Source organism: Lagopus leucura, unplaced genomic scaffold (assembly GCF_019238085.1).
Source record: "Lagopus leucura isolate 7727_CA_CO unplaced genomic scaffold, USGS_WTPT01 1-11_obj-0_obj, whole genome shotgun sequence".
In the NCBI taxonomy this organism is placed as follows: domain Eukaryota; kingdom Metazoa; phylum Chordata; class Aves; order Galliformes; family Phasianidae; genus Lagopus; species Lagopus leucura.
In genome coordinates this window covers 1-4,938 of record NW_024966299.1, presented here as the reverse complement: position 1 = coordinate 4,938, position 4,938 = coordinate 1, and the positions used below count along the sequence as shown (strand labels likewise).

At 55.5% G+C, this 4,938-nt stretch overlaps 1 long non-coding RNA gene across 1 annotated transcript; it reads right to left on the bottom strand.

The window, feature by feature from the left end:
• Positions 1-515: 515 nt before the first annotated feature.
• LOC122192520 lies at positions 516-3,155 on the bottom strand. The gene is made up of 2 exons (XR_006182630.1): positions 2,669-3,155; positions 516-1,175 (listed from the first exon to the last, which is right to left on the bottom strand). It is a non-coding gene; the product is annotated as an uncharacterized LOC122192520 (long non-coding RNA).
• Between the last annotated feature and the right edge of the window lie 1,783 nt (positions 3,156-4,938).

The following is a 4,938-nucleotide window of genomic DNA, read 5'->3' as shown; positions in this document are numbered from 1 at the left end:
TTCTACTTTTTCTTCTTTTCCCCTAAAATTCCAGGCAGGAGGGAAGAAGTGGTGCAAAGAGTGGCAAAGGGCACAAAGAGAAACATGGGGATGAGCTGATCACTTCCCAAACCCAAGAGTTTTCAGGGATGCTCCTGAGGAACGTGCCCTGCTGTTGGCTCAACATCTGCAGCCAGTTTATTAGTTTGCTAACGACGCCTCGGATTGGACCCGGAGGGAACAGAAAGTCCTGGCAACCTCTTGCAATATCAGCCTCACCTTCTGCCCCGTCCCACTGCCTCCCTGAAGCAGAGCTGCTGCTTTCAGACCCCCGTCTGCAGCCTGTAATTTTGCAGTAGTGCAGAGCAGCAGCAAAGGGAGGGATGCGTTGGAGGACCAGAACACTGTAGCATGGCTCAGTGCTGGATAGCAATTGCCAGGGTCCTGCAAGGTGGGATGAGTGCTACATCTTTAGGATGGCACCGATGTGCATCCCTCAGAAAGCTCCACAAATTCATTCATTCTTCAGCTTTCCCGAAGCGTTTTAACAATTTATTTTTTTCCTAAAAGGATCCATCCCAGAGAAGCATCTTCTCAAATATCCTCGAGGCAGAGATAGCACTTCTGCCCGTTGCCGAGTCTACTGAAGCGTAACGCAGGTATTGCACACAAGTACAGACACAAAGAGGCAATCAGAGATGGGGATCTGGGGTTTCATAGGGGACGCACACACGGCAGCAGCGCGCTCAGCACGGCTCAGAGGTTGGCCCCATCTGTCCTTGACACTGATCCCCTGTGCTGTTATTAAAATCAAGAAAGGGCGGTGAAGGTGAGTGCAAGTGCTCACACACCACAGGCTGCTTCCCCGCCGTGCAGGAGGCTGCAAAGCATCTCAGGGTCCTCAGCCTCCTTCAGTGTTGGTGCTGTCGGTGATGGGGTGGGAAAGGAAACCCCTGCTGGGCATTGGGGTGGGAAGGGGAATCACTGCTGGGCACTGGAGTAGCTGTCTGCTTTCCAGCCAGGCAAAGGAGAGCTTCAATCTTTGCGTTGCTTGCAAGAGTGAAAAACCTGTCAGAACTCAGTCCTGTCCCAGCTGTTCTTGCACTGACCGTGCAGGCAGATTGCTGGCAGCAGCAAGGCTCCGGCTGCAGAAATCCATAAGGTAAATGGCACGTCGAGGGCTTTCTTGCCGCCTGCTTTGAGAAGAGCAGGGCCCGTTTGGGTGAAAGCAGGAAGGCGTTCTGAACGCCCGGCTTTGGCAGGAGGGAGCCGAGCCGGTGTCCTCCCCCAACCCTCGCCCATCCCCGAGGCTACCTGCAAGTTGCCGGCCTCGTCTGGCTGCTACACCCGGTCCCTGATCCCTGCCCTGTCCGGCAAGAGGAGCGTTAGAGTTGGGGATGGAAGGGTGAAAAATAGAGAGGGAAAAAGCGGAGGGAGAAGAGGAGAAAGGGGAAGAAATTGGGGGGAAAAGGGGAAATGAAATTAAAAAAGAAATAGGAAAGAAGAGTGAGAAATAGAAGGGATGGAGAAAAAAAAAGGGGGGGGAGGGGAGAAGGAAAGAGGGAATGAAAGGAAAAGTGAGGAGAAGAAATGGAGGGAAAAAAGAAGAGAGAAAGAAAGGTAAAGAAAATCAAAGAAAGGAAAAGAAACAAAAAAAAAAAAAAAAAAAAGGAAGGAAAGGAAGAAATAAAAGAACAACAGATGATAAGAGAGACTGAAAAGGAAAGCGTGAAAAAGAAAAGGGAAAAGAAGTCCCAGCGACAGAAGCGCTGCCCGCTCCGTTCGCTGCCCCGCGCTGCCCCAGGCGGGCGGAAACCCCCCGGCCCACGTTTCTGCTTGGGGAAGCGGCCAGCCGGGCTGGGACGGTGCGGGACCTCCAGGACCCCCCACCCCCGTCTCATAAGTTGTTTTTTTTTTTACTTTTTTTTTTTTTTTTTTTTAATTCAATTTTACACCCAGCCGCACCTACAAACGTAACACGCACCCCTCCTTCCCTTCCTCCATCCATCCTTTCCTCCATCCTTCCGTCCTTCCATCCGTCTCTCCATCCATCCACCGTCCCGGAGCCGCATCCCACGCTGGCCGCGGCTTTTCCCCATGCTCCCGTCCCGATTCGCATCCCTGTGCCTCAACCCCTTACACTTAGGGCCGGGTTTTGCGCCTCTCTGGGCGTCGCTTCCCACCTTGCTTCCCCATATCCCCCACCCCGGGGGGAAGCCCCTCCATTCTCCTGGCCCTCCCCTTCTCAAAACTGTCGCATTTTCCACGCGTGGAGATTTAATAGGAATAAAACATCAAGCCCGTCGGCTCGGCCGGGACTGCGGGAAAACTCGGGGCACTAATTTATTATTTTTTCTTTTTTTTTTTTTTTTTCCTTTTTTTTTTTCGTTCCCCCATACAGAAAGAAATAGGGAACAGATTCCTCTTCCCCAGAGCCAACCCCCCTCCCCCGGGTTCCGTCGGAGAGGAGAAATATTTCGCTGAGAGACGAACCGCAGCGAGAGAGCAAAAAAATAAACCCCAATCGTCTCCCGCCGACACCCAAAGCCCCGTTTTTAGCTGTCCCGTAAATAAGGAGCCGGCAGACTCTGCATCATCCTTTGCTATTTACTCTTTTGAAGGTTAGGCAGGGCAGAGGTAACAAACTTTGAACGATTTTCCTCCTCCCCTTTTCCATGCTCTTCCCTACCTGGTTTTATGTGGTTTCTGGATTAATCTAGTGTGGAGCAGAAGCGGACTTTCCCCGGCCGAAATATAGGATTAGGACTATTTCTAGAAGAAAGAGGATAGTGTCAACTGCCTTTAGCCTGCAATAGTCTAAAGCAGAATTACAGCTTGTAAAATAGGTCTCCATCAGTTTCCCAGGAGACGAGTTAAGCCCTACTTGGGTGTTCCAGCTCTTTTTAGAACCAGCAATAATTAGACTCATCTCACCCTGAGCTGTCCGGTTTTTTTTAGGATCCCCACCGACCGCTTTTGCATACAATCCTGCCGGGGCCGCCTGGCCGCACCGCTCGGCAGCAGAAACCATCGGGGCGGTTTGGGGCAGGAGATGTTCTTTTGGCAAGCGGGGCAGAGCGGCTGTCCTGTCCTGCCCGACGTGCCATCCCCTTGCGCTTTGATGTCCGCTGCCTTTGAGCCATCTCTGCATGTCATTAGGGGCCCGGACAATTAAAGAAGTGCCTTTGCGTCTGCACCCCCCCCCCCCCCCCACCTCGACTCCCCCTCAACCCCTCCCCGCAGCGGAGGGGAAGTCGGAAAAAAAGAAATACATCGGCCGACACGGAGAGCCGATGCGGGGCTGAGTTCGCCTTCGGATCGCGATTGTGAGCTGGGAAAGTCGCCCGGAGGGGAGCGGGAGGAGCCCCGACAGTGACAGCGACAGTGACTGCCCGTCCTGCCGCTTGTCGCCGGCTTTGGTGGCGGATTGGATGGGGAGACCTTCTGCCGCCCGGGTATGAAGGCTCCGTCCTCGGGGCGGTCGGATGCCGCTCGGTCTCCCCGAAAGTCAAATTAAAAAATAATAATAATAATAATAATTATTAAAAAAAAAATAGAATAAAATCGATCAGTGGGAATGAAAGGTTGGAAGAGAAGCTTAACGCACTGCTCTTTCCGAGAGGCTGGCAGCGGGGAAATGAGGCTTGGAGGGCTCGGAGGAGGCTGGGGATGCTCGGGTGTTCTATAGGCTATCTCTCTATCTACCTGTATATATATATTAGTAGTGACACAGCACGAATAACGAGTAGAAGAAGGTCGCGGCGTGCAGCCCCGCTCCCGCCGGGCTGGGACTGCCCGTGGCCGGGAGGTGAGCCGCTCCCGGGCCGTTCCCACTCGTGTCCCCTCCCCGAACGGCGACACGAGTTCGGTGACAGGTCATTGCCAAGTGCCGTACCCCAGAGCCCGGCATTGCCCGGGCACCCGCTCGGTCGGGAGCCGGAACCTGGCACGGGAAAAAGGACACGCGTGCACAGCCCGCTCCCGGTCTCCGTGGGCTTCGAGAGCTCTCTCCTTCCCGAGTCCCCGCGTGGCTGATGCCACTCGTGTTCGTGCCCAGCGGCCGAGCCCCGGCACCGTTAAACGCCCGTTTTCCTCTTTTTCTTCGCGTTGTGAACGAGAAAATGAGGATCTGGGGTCTTTTTCCCTTCGGTTCTTGCCCACGCGGGGACGGGGACTGCCTGTGGCACCGGCAGCGACGCTTCCCCGTGACACGGACACGGGAGAAATGCCGCTCGGAGAGAGGAACGAAAAAGCGCCGCGGACCCGGGGGGGACAACGGAATAACACACAGAAAGAGGGGAAAAGAAAAAGGGAAAAGAATACAAACAAACAACAAAATAAAGGAAAGAAAAGCAGAAAGATACGCGCGGTTCGGGTCCCGCGCGTCCCCGTTCCTTCTCCGACGGCCCCACAACGACTCGAGCCCTCGGCAGCCAGCTGAGGGGCTGCGGCCAGCCGCACCCGCACCCCGACCCGTCCTCACCCCGCTCCCGCACGGGGATCCCCCTCGGACCCCAAATCCCCCTCCTCAATCCCGTCTCCTCCAAGGCCAGGCGGAGAGGCGGGGTCCTTTCCACAGCGCACCCCAAAACCGGGACGGAACCGCCGTCCCCTCGGTGCCCCCCGCGCCCCTCTCGCCTCCCGCGGGCCCGGGGGGGGGGGCGGGGGGGGTGGGGGGGGGGGGGGGGGGGTGACAGCGTTGCGCAGCCGGAGGTGACAAACGCAAAGAAGGAGGAGAAGGGGAAGCGCTGCGAGTGTCACCTACCTGCGCCCCGCGCCGCCGCGCCCGCTCTGCGGGAGCCGGGAGCATCCCCGCATTTATGGGAGCCGCAAGCGGGCGGCTGTTGACTTTAGCACAAAGCAAAGATTTCGCTGGCCGCTAGTTTAAAAATGAATATTTTACCAAGATATCGATCAGCTTTATAAAATTCAGTTAAGCACAATGGCTCAAAAGGAGAA